This window comes from Haplochromis burtoni, unplaced genomic scaffold, assembly GCF_018398535.1.
Source record: "Haplochromis burtoni strain Fernald_Lab_line unplaced genomic scaffold, NCSU_Asbu1 Contig_393, whole genome shotgun sequence".
In the NCBI taxonomy this organism is placed as follows: domain Eukaryota; kingdom Metazoa; phylum Chordata; class Actinopteri; order Cichliformes; family Cichlidae; genus Haplochromis; species Haplochromis burtoni.
This window is the reverse complement of record NW_024582754.1, coordinates 437,771-449,527: the sequence shown is the minus strand read 5'-3', so window position 1 is coordinate 449,527 and position 11,757 is coordinate 437,771. Positions and strand designations below refer to the sequence as shown.

Here is an 11,757-nt window from a genome sequence, read left to right as displayed (position 1 = left end):
TTTCTCACTGAACCAGGTGTGTGAATTGGTGGTTGTGAATGGCACAATCCTTTAGATAAAAATAAACCTCAGGATATAATAGGACTCCACCCCCCGAGTGATGATCCACTCATAAGAGGCGGACATAAGAGAAGTTAGACGTATCTGACACAACTGAGAACATCTGTCATAGCAAGGCATCATGATTATTCTAGTCCTCAGCATCTATTTTAAATGTAATCTAGTTACAGGTAATGTCATGAACGTGTTAAATATATTTGATGAGAGTATTATACACTGCTCCTTTTACAATTTTATGCCACAAATTTTGATGTAATATTTTGTTTTGTAATTATATATTGTATCTTACTTTTATTGGTGTCTGTTCAACAGTTTCCTCCTCAAGTGATCAAGTCAACCAGACTCCAGCTAATATTTACACAACAGGAGAAGAAGCTAAAATCTACTGCTCACACAGTATTCAAAGCTATGAAATAATTCTCTGGTACAAGCAGTCAGAGGAAACTCTACAGTTGCTTGGATACCTGCGTTATGGCACAGGTTATCCAGAACCTGGAGTGAATGTGAAGATAGATGGGGGTGCAAATGTAAAAGAGAACTGCACATTAACGATCAAAGATCTCAAAGTGAGCAGCAGTGCAGTGTACTTCTGTGCTGCTAGTTACCACAGTACTGCACATCACTGCACCTCAATACAAAAACCTATCAAACATGTGTTCTTAATCTGTTTATTACAGCCTCTCACACCTGGAATCAGCCATTATAACCAATGTTGGTCTCACAAAGATCAGATATTACAACAAAAGGTTCCTTATAAAAAAAAAACCCAATGCAACATTTGAGCTGCCACTTCCTGTAATAGAGGCCAATCTCGATTGTTAAATATATCTGTAGAGGATTATTATTAGCTTTTGACTATGAATAAAACAGTTTAAAACAAAAAAAAAAACAACTTTTTAAGATATATTAGTTAAGTTTTAGATGTTTAACCATTTAAATACACAAGACTTACGTTTCATACAATACTAGAAAACTAGTGATTAATTACATTCACTAAGATGAAGAAACAAGTTCACTTTCAAAGATTTGTGAAATCAGACCTGAAAATTCTGAATTAGTGTTGGACTTTTAACAAACCAACATCTTATACTGCATTAAAATGTACAGCTATTATAAAACCTTTAATCATTTTGAATTACTACAACAAATGGTGATTTGTGATGATTTGCTTCCTGTTGTGTAAGGGTGGTATGCTTTTGACCATAGAGCTGCAGACGGGAAGTTGAATGGTTTGGTCTGTGTCATTAACAGGAGAGTTTCCTCTCCTAGTGTAACCTTGGTGATTGCACATGTATTTCTTTTTAGGGTGTGTCTAATTTGTGTGGATTATAATGTACATTTATCTTGCATACTAGATTTTGCAATATTATTTTATGATTTTACCCTTTTATTTTATTATAAATTAGTAATTACTTTATTGTCACTTACTTAAATTTATAATTTTATGTATAATATTCAAGTTATTTCTTATGGCATTTTGTAAGGTCACTTTGGTTCTTACCCAGTGTTTACGGTGGGACTGTTTATGGTGTGACAGGTCCTTGTGCCTTGTGCATTGCAGAGTTGATATAAAATGTTGAGTCCTGCTATGTTGGTGTTTATTTTAGATCATTTCTAAGCATTTTAAACTATAGCAATACACCCACAGCCTGGAGAGTCTGGAAAACAGTCTACCACAACCAAAAATCGGGGTTACATTAACTTAAAATAAGATTGAAACACAGCACCATTTAGACTGATGTTGAATTCATCATTGCCTTTGCAATATACTTCTGTGCTTCTTAATTACTACAGCTTCTTCATAATCCTGCAGCTTAATACAAAAATATCCCTCTGAAGTTTTCATCTATTCTTCTCACAGCTCAAGACACCTGTAACATTTCCTGTCATAAGGTGGCAGTATATCTTTAAGTTTCACAACCAACCAGGTATGTGAATTGGTGGTTGTGAATGGCACAATCCTGTATATGAAAATAAACCTCAGACTATAATAGGACTCCACCCACTGAATGATGATCCGTTCACTCATAAGAGGCGGACATAAGAGAAGTTAGATGTAATCGACACAACTGAGAACATCTGTCACAGCAAGGCATCATGATTATTCTACTCCTCAGCATCTATTTTAAATGTAATCTAGTCACAGGTAATGTCAAGAGTGCTTTAAATGCATTATATTATATAGTTTTTTGAGTATTATACACTGCTACTGTTATGACTGTATGCCACATTTTATGATGTAATTCTTCATTGGTACTGTGTCTTACTTTTATTGGTGTCTGTTCAACAGTTTCCTCTTCAAGTGATCAAGTCAACCAGACTCCAGCTAATATTTACACAACAGGAGAAGAAGTTAAAATCTACTGCTCACACAGTATTCAAAGCTATGACACAATCCTCTGGTACAAGCAGTCAGAGGAAACTCTACAGTTGCTTGGATACCTGCGTTTTGGCACAGGTTATCCAGAACCTGGAGTGAATGTGAAGATAGATGGGGCTGCAAATGTTAAAGAGAAATGCACATTAACGATTAAGGAATTCGAACTGAGCAGCAGTGGAGTGTACTTCTGTGCTGCTAGTTACCACAGTGCTGCACATCACTGCACCTCAATACAAAAACCTATCAAACACACTTGTTTTTCTCTATATCTCTATATTACAGCTCACAGCCTCTCACACCTGGAGTCAGCCATTATAACCAATGTCTCACAGAGATCAGATATTATAATAGAAGCCTCCCTATGAGTAGCAATGAAACATTTAAGCTGCCACATCCTGTGATAAAAAAGCACTCTTTAATATTAAAATTGTCTGATTTCATTGGGGGGGAACATGTCATCATAAATTTCCCGTATATGTCATTTTCTCTTTGTTTTCACATTGAGTCGAGTCTCTATAATCTCTAAATGGTTTTTGTTGGTTTCCTGTAATCTTGAATGCTTTTAATCAACCCATTACTAAAGACTTAATACTTAATAAAGATCTAATACATTAACACATGCATATATTAATGATAAGATATTTCTCTGGGAAAACAAAACACTATGATGACGCCATTACGATAGTTTACCAGTAAAGGTTTTTGTAAAAGAAACGGTTATTAACGTTCAAAGAAAAGGAAACTGTAAATGTGCTGGTTATATTGTAAAGCTACATGAATACCAGCTCAGTGCTGGAGTGTAAAAAACCTAAAGCTGTTTTATAACTTAAATATCGCTACCTTTGGTAAAAGACCAGTTGTGACAGTGTTAACAACAGGTAGATACCAGCATAGATTAAGATGGAAACACAATAAGTAGATTTATGTTCATTCAGTCAGAAAACACAACTTCATGATCATTTTCTTGCCTGTTCACACCCCCTTGCACCTTTAACATTTCCTCTCATAAGGTGGCAGCATATATCCTTCCTCAGAATTCTATACTGAGCAAAGAGTGCGCATTTGTAATAGCTTTTGACACAGTGATGTTCATGATAGTAAATTCAGGACATAATAAGGGTCCACCTGCTGAATGACAGTTTGCTCATGAGAAAGTTTCTTCATTGATGAGAAATAATCGACACAACTAAGATCATCATGATCATTCTACTCCTCAGCATCTGTCCTAACATCCTAGTTTCAGGTAACGTTCAATATATTTTAGAACAGTATTATACAATGTTACTGACATAACTTTAAGCTGCATTTTATAATTCTTGTCTTTTCAACAGGTTCCTCTGTCAGTCATCAAGTCGACCAGACTCCAGCTAACATTTACACAACAAGAGAAGAAGCTAAAATCTACTGCTCACACAGTATTCAAAGCTATAACACAATTCTCTGGTACAAGCAGTCAGAGGAAACTCTACAGTTGCTCGGATTTTTATTTTTAGGTAAAGGTACTATAGAGCCTGGAGTTAATGTGACGATAGATGGGGGTGCAAATGTAAAAGAGAACTGCACATTAACAATTAAGGACATTGAACTGAGCAGCAGTGGAGTGTACTTCTGTGCTGCTAGTTACCACAGTGCTTCACATCACTGAACCACAATACAAAAACCTATCAAACATATGTTCTTAATCTTTTTAATACAGCCTCACACCTGGAATCAGCCATTAAAACCAATGTTGGTCTCACAAAGATCAGATATTATAACAGAAGGTTCCCTATAAACAACTATGCAACATTTGAGCTGTCATATCCTGTTATTAAAAACAATGACACAACCTTCCTACATGTATCATGTTCACCTTACTGACTTAAGTTTGTGACAATTTTTTAAGTTTACTGTAACTTAAAATATTTTTTAACATCGTAAAAAATATCTTTTTTCCTATTATCATCTAATACAACCAAATGAGTGATAAGATATTAATAGAGGCCAATCTCCAATTGCAAATACATCTGTAGAGGATTATTATTGGCTGCTGACTATGAATACAACAGCTTAAAGAAGAAAAAACAAAACATTTTATGATATATTATTTACGTTTTAGATGTTTAACCATAAAAATACTCAAGACTTATATTTCATAAAGTACTAGAAAATTAGTGATTTAATTATTTTAAATAGACTGAATAAGATGAAGAAACTTGGTTGGTTGGGTCTCTGTAATTAACAGGAGAGTTTCCTCTACTAGTGTAACCTTGGTTGGGGTGCATGTCCTCTCATGTCCTGTCATAAGGTGGCAGTATATCTTTGAGTTTCTCACTGAACCAGGTGTGTGAACTGGTGGTTGTGAATGGCACAATCCTTTAGATAAAAATAAACCTCAGGATATAATAGGACTCCACCCCCCAAGTGATGAATTGACATAAGAGAAGTTAGACGTAATTGACACAACTAAGAACATCTGTCATAGCAAGGCATCATGATTATTCTACTCCTCTGCACTTTAGGCATTTTCTTTACTAAGCCCCTTGAAATAACGCTGAAAGTCTGCACTTTAATCGCCTGTTTGACTTGAAATACAGCATGGTTGTGTACACATATAAACCTACAGCAAGTGTATCAATGTCAACATTGTAGCAGTTCATGATTTAACAGACAAAAATAATAACTTCACTCTACAGATGTGAGTGCAGCTACTAAATGGACCTGTACTTTATCAACTAAAGACTGTTAAAATCAGTGCAGTTTGCTTATTTACTGCTAGTTAGCACAGGGGTTCATATCACTGCTCATCAGTACATAATCTTCCCAAACGCCATCTCAGAGCCCTGTGTAGCTTTAAAACATCCCGTCGTAAGGGGGCAGTATGTCTTTACCTTTAACGCTGAACCAGTTTTGTAAATTTGTGGTCAAGGTTGACACAGTGATGATTACAAAGCTAAGTTGAAGATATAGACTCCGCCTGCTGAATGATAGCTCACTCAAAAGGAAGATTACAAAGAAAGAAGGGTGCAAATGATCAGCACAACTGGGAAAATCTATCATAGCAAATCATGATTATTGTACTCTTAACTATTACTTTTCCGTCTTTTTTCTTTCTTCTTCTTGTTTCAGGTAATGCCATGGATATGCTGATTGTATTATAGTTTGACACAATGCTACGATTTTAACTGCATAGCTGCATTTTTTTTTAACATACATTTTAAATTTAGATAATTTCAAGGCTTAATCTTGCATAATCTGTATTATCTTTGGTTGATGTCTGTTCAACAGGTTCCTCTGTAAGTGACCAAGTCAACCAGACTCCATTTAATGTTTATGCAGAAGAAGAAGAAGAAGTTAAAATGCTCTGCTCACATAGTATTCAAAGCTATGACACAATTCTCTGGTACAAGCAGTCAGAGAAGCAGCTACAATTGCTTGGATACATGCGCTATGACAAGGGTTATCCAGAGGCTGGAGTGAATGTGACGATGGATGGGGATGCAAGACAACACAAGAACTGCATATTAACGATTAAATATCTCAAAGTGAGCAGCAGTGGAGTGTACTTCTGTGCTGCTTATTACCACAGTGCTGCACGTCACTGCACCTCAATACGAAAAACTATCAAACACATTTTTTCTGTATTAAATCTCTATCAACGCTCACAGCATCTCACACCTGGAATCAGCCATTATAACCAAAGTTGGTTACAGAAAGATCAGATATTAAAATAGAATATTTAAACTGCCACATCCTGTTATATTAAAAAAAACATCGAATATTTAAAATATCTGTAATGTTGTATTCAAATGTGAGCACTTAGATTGTGCATATCACTTTGAAAACTCAATGGTTTTGTGGAAATCATTATAAAATGAAGACAGGCTTTTTTTGTTTTGCTTCTATTCACATGATGAGACATTACAGGTTTGTACCGAGTGTTGTGTAGGGCTAATTTAACGGGTTTAATGTTTTAACAAAACGAGAAAGGACTCAAACAAAGCACAACTTAAAGATAGTCCATGTTTTCCTAATGAGAGAATTCCATCAGAGGTAGCAATAATGCAAATGCTACCACATAATGAAAGTGAAACATAGTATCAACTAGATTAATGTTCAGTGTGACCTGGTGGTCACAGAGCTCAGGATATAATACGACTCCACCTGCTGAATGATGATTTGCTGAAAAGTGAGTCTCCTCAGCACAACGGAGGCGATCTTTCACTGCAAGGCGTCATGATTATTTTACTCCTAAGCTTTCATTTTAAATACATTCTAGTTTCAGGTAATACAATGAATGTCTTTATTATACTTTAAAATGATACAAAGCTATTATTAAAACTGTATATCTGTACAATTGCATTTTATAGTAATGCTAATATTTATGGTTTATTCTAATATGATGTGTCTCACTTTTGGTTGATGTCTGTTCAGCAGGTTCCTCTGTCTACCAGACTCCAGCAGACATTTACACAAAAGGAGAAGATGTTAAAATCAACTGTTCACAAAGTATTCAAAACTATGACACAATTCTCTGGTACAAACAGTCAGCAAAACTGCTGCAGTTTTTGGGATACATGTATTTAAACAACTATAATCCAGAGCCTGGTGTGAATGTGTCAATGGATGGGAATGCTGATAAAGGCAAGAACGGCACATTAATCATTAAGGAACCCAAAGTGAGCAGCAGTGGAGTGTACTTCTGTGCTGCCTATTACCACAGTGCTGCACGTCACTATACCTCAATACAAAAACGGAACAAACCAAAGTTTTTTTTGTTTTTGTAAGATATCTGTATTGTAGCTCACAGCTCCTCACACCTGGAATCAGCCACTATAGCCAGTGTTGGTCCCACAAAGATCAGATATCACCAGAGAATGTTCCACATGAGCATCAACGTAACATTTAAACCGCATCCTGCCATAGAAAGCAACCTCCAATATTCAAAGTATCTACAGTGTCCAAATTCAACTTGAGCACTATGATGGCACAAATATGCTCACAGGTATCACTAGTTGGTTCATGTTAATATGATAGCATCACACAGTTGCTGCCCAATCATCATGTGAATTTTAGTTCTACTATATCCCAGAGTTCCTCTTTTGGACTGAGACCTGGGAGCCACAGAAGCCATTTAAGTACAGTAGTACTGTCATGTACATGAAAACAGTTTTAGTTTTAGTTTTGCGATTTGTGACATGGCGCCTTATCCTGCTGGAACAACCATCAGAACATCGGTGCATTGGGGTCATAAAAGGATGGACCTGGCAACAGCAGCATGGCCAAAAACATCGTATTTGTACATAGACATTAAAGTTATACAGACATAAAAATCAACCTCTAATATACAGAATATCTGCAATTTCTGATTTAACATTAGTACTATGAAGATAAACAGCATAAACAATTTTCACTTGTTTCATTGGCAGATTTTTTCACTTATTTCAAGCTAAAATATCTTGTCTTAAGTGAAAAATCTGCCAATGAAACAAGTGAAAATTGTCAAGTTTTTTTCTAGTTTTAAGATTCACTGTCTTGAAACAAGTTCCTTTAGCTTACTGAAATGTTGCCCTTTAGCTGATTGTCTCATTTTAAGTGTAATGAGATAATTTTGACTAGAAATAAGAGAAATATACTTGGTAAGATTTAGAGTTTTTGCAGTGAATAAACATGAATTTTCATCTCTTCTCACACTTTAGAGCCCTTTGCAGCTGTAACACTTTCTGTCATTAGGTGGCAGTATATCTTTTGAATTGCACACTGTTGTGAATGGCACAATGTTGTTTAACAAATAATGTTCAAGATAAAAGAACACTCCACCCACTGGATCACGATTTGCTTAAAAGACACTTTCATGAAACAAGACAGAAGTATTCAGCACCACTGAGGACATCTGTCACACGCCATCATGATTATTTTACTCCTAAGCATCTATTTTAAATATATTCTAGCTTCAGGTAATGTCATTGATGTTAAATATATTTTACAACAGTTATATAAATTGTTAATGTCATGACATAAAGCTGCATTTTATATATAATTTTTCATTTATTCTTTTACATCGTGTTTACTTTTGTTTGTTGCCTGTTCAGCAGGTTCCTCTTCAAGTGATAAAGTCGACCAGACACCAGCTAATATTTACACAAAAGAAAAAGAAGTTAAAATCCACTGCTCACACCGTATTCAAAACTATGACACAATCCTCTGGTACAAGCAGTCAGAGAAACAGCTACAATTACTTGGATACCTGCGTTATGGCACAAGTACTCCAGAGACAGGAGTGAATGTAAAGATAGATGGGAGTGCAGAAAAAGAAGAGAACTGCACATTAACGCTCAAGGATCTCAAAGTGAGCAGCAGTGGAGTGTACTTCTGTGCTGCTAGTTACCACAGTGCTGCACATCACTGCACCTCAATACAAAAACCTATCAAACACATTTTTTGGTATCTGTACAGCAGCTCACACCTGGCATCAGCCATTATAACCAATGTTGGTCTCACAAATATCACATATTATAAACTTATTTTTTCTGTTAACTAATACAACCAAATTAATGATAAGACATTTCTCTCAATACACTCTGTGATGATGGCATTTTGGTAGTTTACAATTAAAGGTTTTTGTGAAAAGAAACTGTGTTATTGACTTTTAAAGAAAAGGAAACTGTAAATTTGAGGGCTATATTGTATAGCTACATAAATACCAGTTCAGTGCTGTACTTTAATGTTCTTAAGCTGTTTTATAACTTTAATACCACTACCTTCAGTAAAAGACCAGCTTTAACAATAATTAAATACCAGCATAGATTAAGATGGAAACGTAATAACAAGCAGATTGATGTTCATTCAGTCAGAAAACACAACATCATGATCATTTGCGGCATTTTGCCTTTATTGGAAAGAGGCAGTGAAGATGATGGGAAAACAGGGGGAAACAAAGGGGGTAGACAAGCAGGAAAAGACCCAGAGGTCAGACACTGACCCAGGCTGCTGCTCTCTGGACATGCAGAATCTGGTTGCCTGCTTACTCACTAAACTAAACTGGCATCCCATCATGATCATTTTCTTGCTTGCATACACCCCCTTGCACCTTTAATATTTCCTCTCATAAGGTGGCAGCATATATCCTTGCTCAGAATTGTATACTGAGCAAAGAGTGTGCATTTGTAATAGTTATTGACACAGTGATATTCATTATAATAAACTCAGGACGTAATAAGACTCCACCTGCTGATTGCTCATTTTCTCATAAGAAAGTTTCTTCATTGATGAGAAATGATCGACGCAACAGAGAACATCATGATCATTCTACTCCTCAGCATCTATGCTAACATCCTAGTTTCAGGTAATACCATGGATATTTTCAAAATATTTTACAATAGTATTATACGATGTTACTGACATAACTTTAAGTTGCATTTTATGATTTTCATATAATGTGTATTAATTTTACTTGATGTCTTTTCAGCAGGTTCCAGTGTTCAAGTCGACCAGACTCCAACTAATATTTACACAACAGGAGGAGATGCTAAAATCTACTGCTCACACAGTATTCCAACCTATAACCAAATCCTCTGGTACAAGCAGTCAGAGAAAACTCTACAATTACTTGGATACCTGCGTTATGGCACAGGTACTCCGGAGACGGGAGTGAACGTAACGATAGACGGTGGTGCAAATGAAAAAGAGAACTGCACTATAACAATCAAAGATCTCAAAGTGAGCAGCAGTGGAGCTTACTTCTGTGCAGCTAGTTACCACAGTGCTGAATATCACTGCACCTCAATACAAAAACCTATCAAACACATTTTTTGATATCTGTATTGAAGCTCACAGCCTCAAACACCTGGAGTCAGCCATTATAACCAATATTGCTCTCACAAATATCAGATATTATAATATAGGGTTCCCCGTGAGTAGCAATGCAATATTTAACCTGCTACATCAGGTTATAAAAAGCAATGACATAACTTGCCCACATGTATCATTTTCACCTTGCCAGGTTGATTCTATTACTTTTTTTTTTTTTAAGTTTCCAGTATCTTAATATCTGATTGAAAAATAATTATATTGTTCTGTTATCTAATACAACCAAATTAATAAGCTATTTCCCTCAATAAACACTCTGTGAAGAAGGTGTTATGGTAGTTTACAATTAAGGTTTCTGTGAAAAGATTATTAGTTATGTTATTAACTTTCTAAAGAAACTGTAAATTTGATGATTGTGTTGTATAGCTACATGAATACCAGCTCAGTGCTGGACATTAATGATCTTAAGTTGTTAAACTTAAATAGCACTACCTTTGGTAAAATACCAGCTTTAGCAATAGTTAAATACCAGCATAGTTTAAGATGGAAACACAATAACAAGTAGATTGATGTTCATTCAGTCAGAAAACACAACATCGTTTTCTTCATTTTCTTGTCTCCTCACATCCCCTTGCACCTTTAACATTTCCTCTCATAAGGTGGCAGCATATACCTTAGTTCAGAATTGTATACGGAACCAGGAGTGCGACTTTTTAAAAGTTATAGACACAGTGATGTTTATGATAATAACTTTGGGGTATAATAAGACTCCACCTGCTGAATGAAAGTCTGCGCATGAGAAAGTTTTTTCATTGGGAGAAAAAATCGACACGAGTGAGATCATCATGATCATTCTACTCCTCAGCATCTATGCTAACATCCTAGTTTCAGGTAAAACCATGGATATGTTCACAATATTTTTGAACAGTATTATACAATGTTACTGACATAACTTTAAGCTGCATTTTTAGAATTTTTATACAATGTTTATTACTTTTGTTTTGTGTCTTTTCAGCAGCTTCCTCTTTCAGTGATCAAGTTCACCAGACTCCAACTAATATTTACACAAATGAAGACCAAGCAAAAATCTACTGCTCACACAGTATTTCAGGCTATTACACAATCCTCTGGTACAAGCAGTCAGAAGAACAGCTACAATTTCTCGGATACATGCTTAATGACAAAGGAAATCCAGAAACTGGAGTGAATGTGATGATGGACGGGGATGCAAATGAAAAAAAGAATTGCACTTTAACAATCAAAGATCTCAAAGTGAGCAGCAGTGGCGTGTACTTCTGTGCTGCTAGTTACCACAGTGCTGCACATCACTGCACCTCAATACAAAAACCTATCAAACATATGTTCTTAATATCTGCATTGAAGCTCACAGCCTCACACACCTGGAATCAACCATTATAACCAATGTTGGTCTCACAAATATCAGATATTATAATAGAAGGTTCCTCATGAGCAGCAAAGCAACATTTAAGCTGTCATATCCTGTTATTAAAAACAATGACACAACCTCC

At 35.7% G+C, this 11,757-nt stretch overlaps 1 long non-coding RNA gene across 1 annotated transcript; it reads left to right on the top strand.

Annotated features, from left to right (window-relative positions):
* The first annotated feature begins 7,568 nt into the window (after positions 1-7,568).
* Positions 7,569-10,493, top strand: LOC121811980. The gene is made up of 3 exons (XR_006052781.1): positions 7,569-8,376; positions 8,515-9,764; positions 9,888-10,493. It is a non-coding gene; the product is annotated as an uncharacterized LOC121811980 (long non-coding RNA).
* The last annotated feature ends 1,264 nt before the right edge of the window (positions 10,494-11,757 follow it).